Genomic DNA, 17,056 nt, shown 5'->3' on the forward strand with positions numbered 1-17,056 from the left:
CAGGAAGGGGGGACTATTTAACACAATGAAATACAATGACTGGTAACACAAATACAACTATACAATAATATACTATACTATTTCCCTCCCTCCCCTCTTCTCCTCTCTTCTCCTCAGCATCCAACCTTTAGTTCAGATGGAAGCTAATCACTGCTGACCCCCTTGTCACAGCATTTAACCCCAGTCCCTCCTCTTGACCCTGAAGGAATTAGCAGCCTCACTGTAATACACACTACCAGACACACACAGCTTGCATCAAGCTTCAAAGTACCTTTCAGACATAAAAAGCCTAACTGCCCCTCCTCTCTGAGCTTATGTTCATATCTACATTCAATTTTTTTATCAGCATGATCTAGATTGTCAGATTCTGTACATTGGAGATGCTAAAACAAGTCAGTTTGTGCTCTTTGTAGAAACAGCTAGTAATTCCTCCATGCAGCTAATAAATTTTATTTACTTTTTTGTAAGTAAATTTTAGATTTGTCAAGCCAATATTTCCCAAAGCATCATCAACTACATCTTTAAGTTGTCTTTCCTCTCAAACCAATGTTTCCAAATACAAAAAGATACCATTTCCAAAGTTTAAAAGAGAGAACACACAGAAATGTAAAAAAAAATTAAAAATTAAAGATTGGCCTTTCATAAGAGAAATTATCTAAAATACTGACCTGTTTCCTATAGTTTTATCTTATCTTATAAGGTAAAGTTCTTGTAAGGAAGTATGACTGCGACATAACTAATAAGACTGGAATAAAATTAAAGAGATATGAAAATAATTTTACATATACAGAACGAGAACATCGATACAGCTCAGACTTGATTGGCAGTCGTGCTCTCGCCACTGCCCTTTGACCTCCCTCTGACCTGAGAACGTCTCCCGGCACAGAGGGGGGAGGTGTCACAATGTAGGCGTATGGCATATGCCACATACACACACACATTTCCACATCTAGATATAAACACAAGCCCCTCCCTATGTGGTCACCTCTTCAGTGTCCATCAGGATTGTTGATCTAATCCTCGTCGGATCATCTCATCAATGCCTAGGCTGTTTATGTGTAATGGATCTCATCTAACCCCCCCTGTCCCTAACACCCAGTGCCACCCTCTGCCCCACTCCCACTCTATCTGACCTCTTTTCCTTCTGCCCTCAGCCCATTAAAATCCTCTCTGTGGCCTTTAGCACAGCTTTTTCTGTCCTTATATCTTTTTCTTCTGTCTTTCTTGATTTATTTCCTGAAGGTTTTATGCAAAATAACATTTTCAATCAGAAAATGAGTCTAAAAGGAATCACTGAGGATCTTATCATAGTTGGCAGCCTTTACAGGTGAAACTTTTATTCTTAACAAATTCATTAAAATGTGGACATATTTCACGTCAACTGAAAAGTTTCAAGAGGGAAAATTCACTGATAATCAAACCTTACATCTCACTGTAAGGCCAATTTCAAAATAAACGACAGGTCCCTGCCATAAATTTGTTGACAAACCTGCCACAGAGAGTGCATCCCGTTTGTCTCGCCACCATCCTTGCTCACTCTTTCCATCCATCCCTTTCTCCTCCTCCTCGAAGCCTCGCAGCATGTGTAAGCAGAAGCACACGTGCTCCCTTCGCCCTCATTACGAGCTAACTATGCTGTTTGATTAAAAGCGTGTACAGAGAGGAAGAGAGAGAAAGAGAGGAAGAAGAGGGGGAGGGAAGAGAGGAACAGGCCGAACCTCCATAATTAAGATCACTTCACAGATTACCTCCGGCAACAAAAGCGCGGCAAGCGGCCGCCCGCAGACTCAGAAATTGGATGAAAAAGGGGTGTTGAGGAGGAGACTGACCTCTGCCGGGCTCCACATGAACACGAGTAATAGCTAAATCATACCCCCCCCACCCCCACCCCCCCAAACACACGCACACACACACACACACACACAAACAAACAGGTACCAGTGTGCATTGTAGTCAGAAAGACAGTAAACTGTGGGAATGCATCCTTGCAGGCAGGGGAAGAGACATGGACGATTCAGCACCTGACGGCTTAAATTAAGTCATGTCGGCTCAGGAAGGAGACCGGTCCGACTGCAACTCCAACACTCCTTCACTTCTTTTGAGAGAAAGACATTACTGCCAAAATTAAATCACTTATCAATTTAAATTTATTCTAATATTCAGATTTCCAGTGATGTATATCAGACAATTTACTGGCAGAACTTAAATGCAATGATCACAACTATGTTTTTTGCTGAGGAACTGCATAAAGATGGGATGAAACTAGACAGAAATTATTAATTTCCTTTATACTAGAAGGAGTGGTTTATACCACAGGTCACCCTCCTCACTCCTCCATCACACTAACTTTGTGCAACTACTGTAACCCAGATGATACAAGCACTGGTCCCAGAGTGGGCTTTTAACGTTTTTCATAGCCATCATATTCTGCAGGAGCAGCAATAACCTCCAAATACATACATAAAGCTGCACAAGGTTGAAGCAATTTCTTCATGTTTTCATCCACCACAATATCATGCCAATTTTTGAACGTGCAAGAAAATGATTAACAGATTTGAGTCCTGAGCCACAACTTTCTCTTGTTTTGTCTGCGTATGGAGATAAAAATATGCACTGACAGAAATAAGGTCTCACAGTGTTTCCTGAAACTGTCACAAAAGGAGTGTTTAGCAGCATCAAAAGGTGAAAAAGTTCACCTTAAAAGGCTGCAGGATGTGGTGGCAGGCAGTTCATGACTGACTACAAGACAGAAAGGTGTCGTCCACTTTAGCCAGTACCTTTCCCACATTTTAAACCTAACCGTACGTTTTCAGACACCAGCCCAAAACTGTGGAACGAGCTACTGTTGAATGTTAGACAGGCTGAGCTGCTTCCCTTCTTAAAACACATTATTTCTCATTGGCTTTTAACTCAGACTGAGTTGTTGGCTTTTATTTATTTTTTTTTTATTATTATAGTTTATAATGAGGGTTTACCTTGTATTTATTTTCTGTCTTTTACCTTTGTTGCATACAGCACTTTGGTCGACAAAGTTGTTTTTTAAGTGCTTTATAAATAAAATTGGACTGGACTGGATTAACTGTTTCTACTTATGGAAGGTTAAAATACTGGATGCATTACAATCTCAGTTTATTTGTAACTTTATCCAGACATGAAAGAAACCCATAAAATATTTTTGTTGGGTATCACAAAAAAAGCTCAGATTTGACTTAATTTAGCATTCATTCATATATCTTATTGCACTTTTATACCAATTTAATTTTTTCCAATTAAAACCAGATTGCTTTGTCATAAATACAAGAATGGCAAATATTGCTCCCACCGAAGGGTTTGGGCCCCCATTTTGTGTCCCCCAAGGATTCTACATTAACCAATATTCAAAACCCCAAGTTATGTTTTCACTCTACTTTTGTTCTCTTTACTCTTCACCTTCCTTTGTACATTTTTCACATCTTCCATCTCAGTGGTCGTCCAAGCTGTTCACCTTATTCTCCCCGGTTCACCTCATTACTGCTCTGCAAACCAATTCTGATCTCTGGCAAAAAGGGGGGAGGCCATTTACTCTAATCACAGGGATCTAGCAAAAGCGCCCGAAAGCCCTCAGGGGCTGATCGGCAATCAGAGAGACGAAGGCTACAAGAGGGAGAGAGAGAAATAAACCCAACCTCAACTTCAGATTTGTAGAGCAAACCTCTTCTATCTCTAATCCAAAGCAGCTCTATCATGACATTGTCCTGTAGGTGGGTGGGCGTGAGGAGGGCTGGGTGGGAGGTGACGAGCACAGAGTTGTAGTTCTTCCTCTACCAGCGGAAGTACTGGCTCAGTTGGTAAAAGACATGTAAAGCAAGAAAGTGCTCAGTCAGAAAAGGAGAGGGAAGAGTTTTGAAGTTTTAAAGTACTGGATGGGAGTTGAAGGCAGTGTTATGCATATTAACATATTTATGACCTCAAAATACAGATTTCATTTTTCTCCAGTAAAACCAGTAAACAATCCTTTCAAATAAAACCGCTTCAGATACAACGCAGTTCCTTTCCTTATGTCTCTTTGCAAAGAAATATTCTGGCCACGAATCAGTAGACGATCTTTTTGTGCCACTTTCATGCTTTTCCATCTCATCTCACCAGAAAGTGTAACATAAAAATATTTGTCCACACATAAAATAATTAGTAGTTTCATCTTTCATAGTTTCAGGCTTCAAAACTGTGAGATGACAAGAATTTTTTAGGAAAGTTTTTAGAAATGTCGGTAGCATGACGTCATGTGACAAGAACAACCAATTGTCTATTTTTTTCTAATCCTATCCATGTATTTCTTTTTTAACATCTAAGCTTAACCATGTACATTTATTGCAGCGCAACCACTGGCGGGTTTGAGTGAATTTAAAAAATGCGTAATGATAGAAGTACTAAAGTAAACAGGCTAAAGAAAAGTTTATGAAGGATGGACTTTATAGGCTTCAGGCCATGCCATCCACATCCTCAACATGACTCCTAACCTTTTTTTTTTTTTTTTTTTTTTAATTAAAAAGCAAAAAACCAGTGGGGTTTGAGCTAAATGCTAAGTGCCATGCTAACAACCTTACAAATACATTGCTAATATGCTGATTCCAGCCCGTAATGTTTATTATAATGGTCATCTTAGTTACGCATTGGCATTTCTTTACTTTCTGTATTTGATTCAACACCAAGGAATTGATTAATTAGATTTCTGAGATATTATACTCTGACTGACTGCTTGCTGTTGCAGGAAAATGGATTTTAATTCACCAGATGTATATGTGGCAGGACAACGTATGGTTACTGAGTCGATTTGGCAGCAAGTCTGACTCACAGTCCTGCATGCTGAAACCATGTTGGTTCGTACGTTATCTTACAGTAAAAATCTGCATCCAAGCTGTAACAGGGTGAACTACTTTTACTAAAAAAAAAAAATCTACACTGAAGCCTAAATTAAGAAAAATAACTAAAGTGAAAGTCTCTTTTTGTCATAACAGTATCAAAAGTCTGAAACATCAAATCTATTGAAAAAGATGCGTTGAGAATATCTAACGGTCTTTAAACTTACCGTTTCCCTTTCAGCCTATTACTGTTATCAGCCAAACAAGGGTGCAAATGCTTCAACTATTTATTCCAGCTCGTCTTTCTCTCTCTCTCTCTGCACATCTGACTGTCTTATTTACCAAAGCAGCAGAACGAGTAGCTGAACGAGGTCCTGAGCCCCGCACTTCCACTTAACTCTCTTCTCATTACACCAAATGGTTTGAAAGACGCAAGAAAAGAGATAAAAAGCAGTTCTGAGGTGAAGAAAACAACTGCAGCTCACAATCAGGAATAATAATACTAACAAACAGACATGGACTTAAAACAAAAAAGAAAGAGGAAGATGCGTACGGTTGCTGCGGGGGGAGGGATGGTGGGGGTCTGGAGAGAAAAGATGATGAGGTGAGCCATTTGAAAATAAAAAAAAAAAAAGGAAAACGATGATTTGAGAAAACTGTCAGAAATTGCAGATCTGTTAAGGTCTTTGACTGCTGAGATGGGAGCGCATCTTAGGACTAAAAAGAGGTATTAAAGGAAAGAGCCAGCCGCTGAGGGATTTCTCCCACTTCACAGAGATTTCTTTTCAAATTCAACCCCAGTAATAACTCAGATAAATATTAGATAAATAGTATTTAGTTCCTACCTTGAACAACACTTTTAAAAGTAGTCCATGAAAGACTGATAGCTCCTGGAGAGCAAATACACAGCACACATGTGCTCTCACACACATATAATGAGTGTTTTGCCTAATTAAATAAAACACCAGGTGGGATCAACTGATTGTGAATTGTGTGTAAATGTAAATGAGGGCTTGGACAGAATAAAGAAATGCAAAAAAATAATAAAAAATAAAAATAATGATAATAAAAATGAATAAATAAATAAATAAAAACATTCTGGATTAGTTTGGTTTCCTTCAGAGAAACTGTTTGTGGTTTTATTTAATTTAAATTTTTACTACTGTTGAGAGGCCAAGAAAGAATCACACTCCACAAATGCAATTCTTCCATTTAACACACGTCGGGTTTGCATTTGTTCTCAAGGTGGAGTGTTTTGCAGCTGCTACAGGACAAGAGGCAGGTTACAACCGGGGCAGGTTTCCAGTCTGTGAACGCATCTTTTCACAGATAAATAAATTATGGTATTTTCTGTTTCTAAAAACTAGACTGGTTTCGTTTCTTTCATAGATGGTCAAGATAACCAACATCTTTTTTCTCCAGTTAGGGACCACTATGCACTTTCTCTTTAATACACCCTTTTCACGCATGTCTTTTGAGCTGGGACTGATGCACCTTCGTTGCACTAAGTGTGAACGTGCAACGTTGGGGACTGATGCATCTACCGCTGTCAAGCATCTGAGATGGCAAGTAAGGGAACCGTGTGAATTTAAAACTTGGCCTCTAACCAAGGGCTATACTGTCAGTCAGCTAAGCTAATTCTGTGAAGCTAACTTAATCTGTGTAAGCACACAGCGACGCAGGGCTGAGCCGCTTCTGTTCAGCATACATGAGTTACTGAGAACAGCCGCGTGTTAATGACGTCTTTTTGCGAACTGATTTGTGAAATTGGCCTTAGAGGCAGAAGTAATGCAGTCTAAACCGCCACCTTTGACAACACTGTGAACCTCTATAGTGTTGAATGCTTCACATAAACTTAGTTTTCATTTAGATTCCTATTACTAAACAGCCATCTTAGATTAACTGGAATCAGAGCTGTTTTCTAAGTGTGGCGTTGAAATCCTGGTTTGCATTCCAGGGAGGGAACAACTCTGAACATATAAGTGGAGCCGCTACATTTTCACTTTGTTCTGCTCTTTTGCTTTAATATACTGTTTGGGATGTTTAAGACAACAGATCTGCCAACAGCGCAGAAGAGGGTCCTTTTTTTTCTAAGGAAAACAAACAGGCAATTTCACTTCCTTCTCTCTCTGAACCTTTCTGTACACTTCCAAAGCTTGTCTAATGATATGTGATATTTAACACAGGCCTTCCTCTTTCTGACACTAATAATGTTCCACAAAATAAAATGCTCGAAAGGAAACTTGTTTTTTTAAGGTGCTTTCCTCAAATAAGTACAAAAATAGACAAGCAGACATGATTTTTTTTCTTCTTCTTCTTCTTTTTTAAAGCATAGTAGCAATCCTTGGTCTCCAAGCAGCTACGCCTCAGCGATGTGGTCGGGCTGAGCCAGCCGTTTACAGAAGACTGTGTGTTTAATGCCTGGAATGCTCATTTGCCTTTTGGGTTTACTTATTTACTTTTGCATAAATGGGAAACAGTAATGTGGTATTAAAGGGCTTCTCAGGGGGAAAGCTGTGTGTTTTAAAAGCAGCCTTTTTTAAATGCTCCCTCAGTTTGCTATATTAAGGAAGGCTTGATGATTAATGCTGCACAGATCTAATTTTTCTTGATTAATAAAAATAATAATAAATTAGAAAAATAATGCCAGACATGAGATAACCCCCCCTCCCATCACCATACACACATACACACACACACACCCCTCCCTTCACTCATCAGATAGAAAATGGAACAGAAAAACATCCAGGCTAAAAATGAGCAGCAAATAATCACACAACTCCCAACAGACAAACAGAAATGTAAAACGACTGTCGTGATCAACCGAGCCCAGTAATCTTTCACACGGCTCCAGCTGCACCACCACTACTGTCACTTGAAATAAAAACTTAAAGCTTTCACAGCTTTCGATTGAGTCTTTAATTCAGCCTGATGTGACATTAAAACCCTTCGGTTGACTTCCACTGGCTGTGACAAATGTACCAGCACTTAATAGAGGTGTGCAGACAGGCCGGCATTTCAGTGACTTTTATCAAACAGAATTTATCAATTCAGGCTCCAGGATCTGTGGCAGCAGCTTGTTCAGAAGGAAGCCTACAGATACCGTTAAGTACATCATCTCTCCTTTCTGCCTCTGTCTCGCTCCCTCGCTCCTTCTGCTCACTGTCATCTGCACTGAGTGTTGTTTCCTACTCTGTTCTGTCATCACTCTGCCTATTGTATAGTTAGCTTTTTCTCCGCTTCAGGATCTACCGTTCCATTTTATTTGAGTTAAACCAAACAGACTAATTAATAAAACTGTAATTTCAGATTTTAACTATCAAAGAAAAAAAATAGCATCACCCACTGACTGCATCAAATCTGAGTAAGAAGAACTCACTAATGACAATTCTTTACACTCATAAGGCCAAAGAATTTTTCTAAGAGTCTAAATATGTTGCATATGTTGAAATGCACCTTGATAACTGTAATAAATAACTCAACAGTTTCCTATTTTCAAACTGTAACTACATCATATTTTCCTCCCATTAATGCTGCTTGACTGGGAAGCAGTCGTCTGAATGAAGAGCCACTCCGTTCAGCATCATCATCAAGCTACCATTTACTGAAAATGTTCAAAAATACAAAAATCTCTTTATGAACTATTCATCAATAAAAGCATTATATTAAAGGAAATTTTCACTTCAAGACAAAGATATTGTGGCGATAAAGAATTTATCTTTTTTTTTCTTAAGCCAGCGATGATAAAGAATCATAAATAGAATGGCAGATGGGTCGGTATTAAAGAGACATGAAGATATAAAAAGCTGTTGACAGGAAAAGTGAGGGTTAAGATTTGGAAAAAGGATGAAGAGATGACAAAGGCTGCAGCAGAGAGGCAGACAGAAAGAGTGAAACAGTGCAGTGAGGAGTATGATAAGAAGGCTTTTGAAGGGTCCTCAGATACCAGGATTGCTCAGTTTAGCTCGATCAGAGCCTCTAAGGCACTTGAACCCTGCCTGCCTTTCCCCCACCTCGCTATACAGATTCTGCCCGGCAAACCACCTGTAAACCACTCTGACACATGATCCACTCCCACAGATGTTGAGTGGAAGCACATAGACAGAGAGAGAGAGAGAGAGAGAGAGAGAGAGAGAGAGAGAGAGAGAGGGAGGGGTGCAGACACTTATGCACCACTGACATAAGGTTGTTTTTTAACATTAGCACTAGATTAACAACTGGCTGTCTCACTAGAGGGGTACTCATCGCAGGAACAAGAGAGCTACCTAATAGTCTCTATCATGGTCTGCTGATTAAAATTTATTTATTTTCCAACAGTTAAATTAAAGCAAGACACAACAAACTTTCTATTAGCAACAGCCCTCACATTGACATGAGAATAAAAAAGTGGTAAGATTTTAACCATCACCGTCTAAAGGATACACTGAAATTTAGACAAGACAGATAAAAAGCACAAACACAAATTTGAAAAAATAAGCAAAGCCAACTTTAAAGCAAATGCACATACAAATGCAGAAAAAATATGCAGAATTTTGACTCTTTCAACAATAAAAGCTAAACACCCTCCCACAAAAAAATAAAAATAAATAAATAAAAAAATCTGAATAAAAAAAAAAACAATGGCTCCTGATTAGTCTTTGTCAAAATATTTGCAACAGAGGAATTCCACCAGGCAAGCATGGAATCAGCTCTTCTACAAAAGAGCCATCTTCCCTGAGTAACAAGTTGGTGCAATGAGTGTCGACAGAAGGGGAGCTGAAATCCCCCCTGGGCAAGAGAATATCCCGCTATTGTAGTCTTAACCCGCGAGACCTGGCTGGGAATGTACAGCTTTCACAGTCACTTCTCATCCTATTTGTAGCCCTGCCGCTGATGTGCGAGCGCCTGAGCAGGTCACTTTTTCTCCCTCCTCCTATCGCTCTTTCTTCCATCTACTTCCAGTCATCACTTCCAGCCCTTCCTCTTTCCCTTTTCACATCTTCTCCACACTTCTCAAAAAGAAAGAGGAGTCAACAAAAATGCCAGCGAGTGATCATCTATATGTAACACCCCACACCATGCCACACTTTTTGCCTGTTTCGTTTTTTTTGTTTTTTAAATTTATTTGTATATATATTTTGATAATTTTTTTTGTTCCACGAGGGAAGTTTCATTAAAGATCCAATTATGTAAATCGTGTGCTGGAGAGGCAGTATGCACTATAATGGTGTACAGTAATCATTCTACACAATATATGGCATCCGGGGCCAGATTTACGAGCGCAACAGAACTAGAAAGTCTCTGTCCTGAAAACCTCTTGATCATAATTAAAGGTGCAGGAATTCTCTCCAACGTTCTTGCACTGTTCCCTCTTTTTCCTTCTCTGTTTCTCTTTTCTTCTCCCTCCATCTTGTGCTACTTTGACATGCTCATTAGCAGAGGTCTGGAAGTTTACAGAGGTCACATCCAAAACGCAAAGCAGCTAAAGAGCAGACATGACATGTGCCTTGCAGCCAGTGATGCTATGTGAAGTGGGTAATAGACATAACCTGCCTCTCACTCTCTCTCTCACACACACACACACACACACCCACACATAACCTTCCATCTCAAGAACACTGGAGGTATTTACCACTGTCTTAGCAGAGCACGGCTGAATGCTAAGCAGTAACAATTCTCTGCTTCAGGACCTCTGATTGATGTGTGCTTGCCGGTTTCTGTTAAGCTGTTGTCTGTGCAAATGACACGGCTGAAAACACAGTGCTGTTCGACACATCAAAAGGGAAAACAGTCCTGACATTGCATGACACATCCTTAAATCCACAATACTAACAAACTTTTAGGAATAGAAAAAAGGAAAGAAAGAAAAGACTATCTCAATAGTGCCTTCATGCTAAGGAAGCTCAGCGGGGAAGTCGTGCAAACAAAGAAGGAATATCACGGGTTGTAAAGCATTTTTTCAGAACGCATTCCTTGTTAGCAGTACGAGTGCCTACTGATCTACAGAGAGAGCGGCTGGGAAAAAGGGCAAGGCCAGAGCACGGCCTGGGCACAGGACTTGTGAACATACTGTATACACACTGTTGCAAACTCCCATGTGCGCTGACCTGCATGCACACACATTCTCAGGGACTCCTCCGATAAGGAGATTGTGATGGATGAAAACGGTCTGCATCAGAGCGAAGAAGAAAAAAATCTCTCCATCTCTCTAACTAACCAGACCTTACCAAGCCACTCCACCCGCCTCCCCCGGCTGCCCAGACAGGCAGACGCTCCTTGTGATGGCACCCTGGCATGAGAGGACTGAGTCAAGCCTATCTGTCAACGCCTCATCTGCCCCACACTCTTTATTCTTAGATCAAACTGACGTTCGTGATTATCCTCCAGCCCACCGTCCCAACCCATCCACCCCATCACTCTTGATTTCAACCCCCTCCTTACCCACCCATCCCCAAGCTCTTATCTAGTTCTCAGGGCAAAGAACATGCCAGGAGAACTACACACACTTACACACAAAACACACTCTCATGGAGAATGAAGCTTTCACCAGGTGCTCTATATGACAACAGCGCATATCTGTAAAACTCCACATTTACTCTCATTAAAAACAATTCTGTAGAGCTGATCATACAGTGAGATTTAAATTGATGGCATATTTATTTCTGACTGATGGCATCTTGCACTTTTTGAGCAGCTTTTAATAATCAGGAAAATCTGAGTCAGAGTTAAAGAATTTTTCTTTTAGATTATTTGTCATTTTTATTTTTGCTTCTAATTTAAAGGAAAGCATCATGTTAAATTTATTGTTGATTAAGAAATAACTTGGACATGCCAGGCTCTTCACTTCACAGAATCAGCTAACAAAACTCATTCATTACAAATTAATTCCACTAAATGAGACCCTGAAAAGGCTTAATTATGAGCAAAGGTCAGCGGCACCAATGTCTTAAAGCTTCATAGATGTCCACTTTGATTTATCACCACAGCAGAATTAATTGTAATTCTGCTTCCATAAAAAAAAAAACAAGCATCATGTCCTGTGGGCTGCTGGTAAGAAGACAAACATCTACACTGACAGAAATGAAGACAAATCCAATAAAAAAAAATCCTTTTTTTGGGAGATTTCTTTTCTAATCTAGCTTGTGACTTTTCTGCTGAGAGAAATCTTATCCTCCCTTTGCATCCCGACTGTGTTTGTACGTGTGCTTGTATTATTAGTCTCACACGGCAACTGCACGCATGGTGCGCCAACATTTTCCTCTCTCCGGCTTGAACTCTGGAGATCAAGGTCATGGAGCTACAAGGCTCACCACAGCCTGACGCCTGTGTGTTACAGTCCCCTCAACACCCCCCCTCCCCACCCCCCCATGGGACACACACAGACACACTGGAACACATGTACAGTGCCACCTTGCTCTGTTGGCAGACTGGAGAAGACAGGGGCGATCTTCATTCCAGAGTGGAAATGAAGAAATAATACAGCCAGTATCACCCAGTAGGTAACAAAAATGAGGTGTGTATATGTGTGTGTATGTGTGGGGGGTTTCACAATGACTGCACATATCAATTAATGGTTGGCTGATGAGCAGAGCTGGCCTGCCCACCACCGCCCTGATCCCAGCGGACTGGGAACCCTGGCCCGGCAGTGTGTACAGCTGGAGCCCTTTCCTCATAATTACATGAGAAGGGAATCAGGAAGCCACAGCGAGGCTGCCTTACCGACTGTGGACTGTTGCAGATGCATATATCACAGGACACAGGACAACCTGAATTATGAGTTGTCCAGTTGATTACACACACATATTTTCGGTGCTGCTGGATTATGCAATTTTCCACTTCACTCTGAGGTTTTCTCTTTTTTGCAAAGGGGTGTCTGCTCACCTGCTGCCTTCTTTATGCACATTTGTTAAATAAGCATGATTTTTTTTTCCTCTTTTTTTCTTTTTTTTCTTTTCAAAAATCAAATAGTGAGCATGTCAACGTGCAAATGATTCACCATCTGTAGGACTGACAACACAGCGGCTTCAGTCGAGTGGATCTGCTCCACAGTGAACTGAGGGGCTGACTGACTGACTGACAGCCTGGTGAAAAGACGACTGATTCGATACCATCCTCTGCATGCCATGTTCTCTCTCTATCTCTTTCACCCCCACCCCTCTCCACCCCCATCTACCTTCTCCCTCATTTGCAGCTGAGAGATGCATATCGGCGCAGTCAGTCATGGCCGTTGCCCCCCCCCTCAGCACTGACATGGGCACAGGTGGCAAAGCAACTAATGCAGGATCAACAGTGAGTGCCACAGACGGACTCCCAAGAACAGATTTTGAGCTCCGTCAGTCAGAAAGTTGATGCACATGAAAATGTCAAAATTTCTTGTGCTGTTGTGTGTGAGATATTTAACCCAATACATCTCACACTGACTACAAAATATCTCATCCACAAACAACAAGCTGTATACCTAATTATGCATGCAATGAAAATAAATATTTTTTTCCAAATTTTGTAAGAACTGAATTTTTTTTCAGGCAGAGCATTTCTAATTAAGTAGATTATTAGTTCTGTTAAAATGTTAAATGATCAGTGTGTGAATGCAGAGATTTAGTGGCTGAATGAATTTTAAATAAAACATTAACACAAAGCACTGAGGCCTCCATACCTTGCAGTGGATTACATAAATTCCTCTACTAGGCCAGTCTGCAAAGCAAGGCCTTTTCCAAAATATCCCTTCCCAAATATTTCACTCAAGAAGAATGACAACATTTCAACTTGTAGCAGTGCAGAGAGGCACAGGAAAAGGGCAACCAGGTCTGCGAGGCAGCTTGAACTGTCAGAGGAGAAGGGACACTTATCCATATGATATTTCTTCTCCAATAAAGAATTAAAAGGACCTGACAAAAGGGGTTTACGCCCAGACACTATTTCAGACATAATATCCGCCCTATGCATACCATTACACAATGAAAGCATCTCGACCGGCACACTACATCTAGTTATTCGTTTACCTTCCATGAATCTGAGGAAGAACCTTTTTTCCTTTTTTTTTTCTTTGGACTCAAGACAACTTGAGGAAAAGTTGTAAATACTGGGAAACAATGTGATATACACACAGTGTTGAGTATTTTAAGATAGGCAGAGGTGATGGGGCTGGTAGCTGCTGGATGTGGGTGGATATCCCGGGGTCAGACCACTCAAATCGGGGTCAACTCGACTTCCAAGAAAAAGTCCTCCCCACCCAAGAAGCACGGTGAGACACAGTCTTTAAATGGGATTACGAACGTCGAACATCCCTGGTGCCACATATAATTGAATTTATTTCTTTATTTATTAATTCAATACTGTCCGTTCTTTTAAGCACATATTGAAACACGTGAACTTCGATGTGGTCAATTAAAAATTAAAAATCGGGAATAATGTTTATGAAGAAAAATGCTAATCCTGCTGGATATTTAGAAAACCTTTTTTATTGTTATTGTCATATATGCACCCTTTTAACATAAATACCCTCTAAAGGGCAAATGCACGCAAAGACACGAGCTTTTTAGTCCCATAGAAGTGGATCAGCTTGTCTTTTTATATTTACAGAGGAACAGATGCCGATCAGTCTCCCGCAGCCTTTTACGAGGCGCTCCAACTTTCCTCCGCTCTGTTAAAAACACAAAAAGCTCCTCACCCTTTCTCCCCCACCCCTACTAAGAGTGACAGCGGAGCTAAAGAAGGTCTTTTTCAGCGCTCCTGATATTCGCCCTCAGTATCAACACATGACATTTACTCCCCTTCGCCTGGATGCCATCAAAACGTCTCCTCAAAGCATAATGCGCAGCCTGCTTATTCATACGAGGGGTCGATCAGAGCACAAAATGGCAGGTCTCACCGGCTCTTCTTCCATCTCACAAGTTTTGACACGTGGTGGCAAACGCACCGATAAACTTTACAGTTAAACTGGACTCCAGATTTATTCATCCCGAGCTGAGGGGATATGTAAATAGAAACAAGAAAGAAAAAAGTTTCCGGTGTTCACTGGAAACGGGAACACGTCGGACTTCTCTCAAAGTCCTCACACCATGTCTCTGATCTGTAAGCGCAATATTGCAAAGCCGTGCGCCTAAACGCGTTTTTTACGCACACGCGGTGTCACAGTTTAAACAGGCTGCAGTGAGCAAAACGGCTCGTTTATGTTCAGCGGGATAAAAACTAGTTAAGCACGCGCTGACTTGCAAGGTGTCGAGCACGGCAGCCCGCGTCTTGGTCCCAGCTGTTGTTTTGTTGCCTTTTTTTACGATCGTTAGTCGCTATGGATAATTGCACTGCTATTTTCTAATCATGATTGGGGAGACATCAGGGAGCCCCGCTGCGATGCTCCCACACAGACAAGCTCGATCCTTACTAAAACTGTTTCCCAACGACCGGGACACTTAAAAACCCCGTTAAGACTCCACTTGCGTACTATAAGCTACACACTTCTTACCTTTTAAATTTGGCGAAGCGCCGGCTAACTCCTGTGCGTAAACGATGCGATGTGAGAAATAGTGTTCATTGAATAATGAGGCATGTCCATATGATTTGACCGGATCATTTTCTTGTCGGATGACGAGGGTGTTGAAAAGTGCGCTTAGGACCTGTTAAGGACTGTCCACTCCTCGGTTCTCTCTCTACAGCTGCTCCCTGTCGCGTATCCTGACTTTGAGATGAAAAATGCCGGTTTATTACTTGTCTCTGTCTTTCTATCTGTCCCCTTTCAGTCTTTGCCTGTTAACAGTAAACGTTTGCATTGATGCCGATCACCATGCATCAGCATATTCCCTTCATCTTTCAGCTTGGACTCCCCCTATCTGGTAGGTGAAACGCATTGTACCGTTAAAAAGGCACTCCATTGTAGGAAGCAGAGCCGACTGGTCTTGCGGTATTCGCCGTGGACGGGAATTTAAAAAAAAAAAAAAAAAAAAAAAAAAAAAAAAAAGCAGCTGATGAGCCCAGCGGTGATCAGAACCTCGTTTAAAGCAATAATCCCCCCGTTGTTATATCTCCCCGGACATCGTGGCGTGAGAAATAAGACGTTTCACAAGCACCTTAGTTGGTTTCTGACCTTGAACTGCCCATAAACAATCTTTTATTTGAAAATCTGCCCCCTGTTCTGAACCATGCAGACACAGCCAGCGAAGGCACCGAGCGTTAAAAATTGGCTGGGATAACATCCCTCCCCATAAAAGCCACCCGGGTCACCAAATGACTCCAAAAAAGTAGAATTTCTTACCTTTCGGGAAAACTGTTCCGATTCTTCCCCCCTCTTCTCTTCGCCTTAGAAACTCCTGGATAAATGAGTGTTTCCTCCTCTGCGTCCTGAGCGTCAGTCACCGCTTAAGAGAAGTAATGAGTGATAAAAATGACGCTCATCTATCTGCACTGTAACCTTGTGGCGTATTTAATGTAAATAAGCCTCGTTGTGCTGCCAATCCCCATGCATACAAAACGCAGGACCGCTCCCCGGGGACTCACTTTTGCCTTTTTGCCTCAGTGTTTTTAAGGATTTATTTTTACTGCTCGAAAGCGCGATGGGTTATAAACATTAATTATTAGAAAATATTATGTATCAATAATGCTAACTCCTCAGTCCGAGAATGAATGGGGTTTTTGAACAGGTTCTTTTTGACGCTTTTTAAAGCCGCACTCTGCGAAAGAAACTAATACTAATAGAGCAGGAACTTGAAGTTTGAATAACTTTTTTTGCGATGAATAAAAGCACATGACAGTAAGCGGTGCCGCATAGACTGAACTGGTTCTTGCAAATAAAACCTCCCTTGCACGATGGTTTTGATATATTATGCTTCTATAGGGGGGTGGAAGAGACTGAATAATGCAATTATAGATTCAGTGTCCCAGCGTTGACAAAAGACAGGGCTTCAATAGAGGCTTTGTTGAAGGATTATATAATGATTATGGGGTAATTATGGGAACGGTTTGGTAATAATAAAAAAGTATCAAGTGCACTCTTGAACGGACAGCTTGTTTTCTATAATGTAAGTGCATGAGCAGAGGAGAGTGATAAGACAGACAGACGGACAGACGGTGCTGCTGACAGCTAGTGGCGGGATGACGGCAGACAGCCTCGATTATTCAAAATGTCGAACGAGAGACACATTAATGCCACTGACTGAGATGCTATCAAATGTCCGCAGAACCGGACATGGACCCACAATGGAATATCACGGGGTCATATTCATAACAGCCCCCTGCTTACAAGC

At 41.1% G+C, this 17,056-nt stretch overlaps 1 protein-coding gene across 4 annotated transcripts in view; it reads right to left on the reverse strand.

The window, feature by feature from the left end:
- The window catches only part of znf536 (zinc finger protein 536), a 220,013-nt gene extending 203,703 nt beyond the window's left edge, over window positions 1-16,310 (reverse strand). For 3 of the 4 annotated variants that reach the window (XM_041994189.1, XM_041994218.1, XM_041994226.1), the window contains exon 1: window positions 16,069-16,310. The gene's annotated coding sequence lies outside the window, so the exon portion shown is untranslated. Of the gene's footprint in view, window positions 1-15,282; window positions 15,528-16,068 lie in introns of those variants that run through there. The other variant, XM_041994199.1, reaches the window with a different exon arrangement.
- Window positions 16,311-17,056: the final 746 nt, after the last annotated feature.

This window comes from Melanotaenia boesemani, chromosome 1 (genome assembly GCF_017639745.1).
Source record: "Melanotaenia boesemani isolate fMelBoe1 chromosome 1, fMelBoe1.pri, whole genome shotgun sequence".
NCBI classification, from domain to species: Eukaryota; Metazoa; Chordata; class Actinopteri; order Atheriniformes; family Melanotaeniidae; genus Melanotaenia; species Melanotaenia boesemani.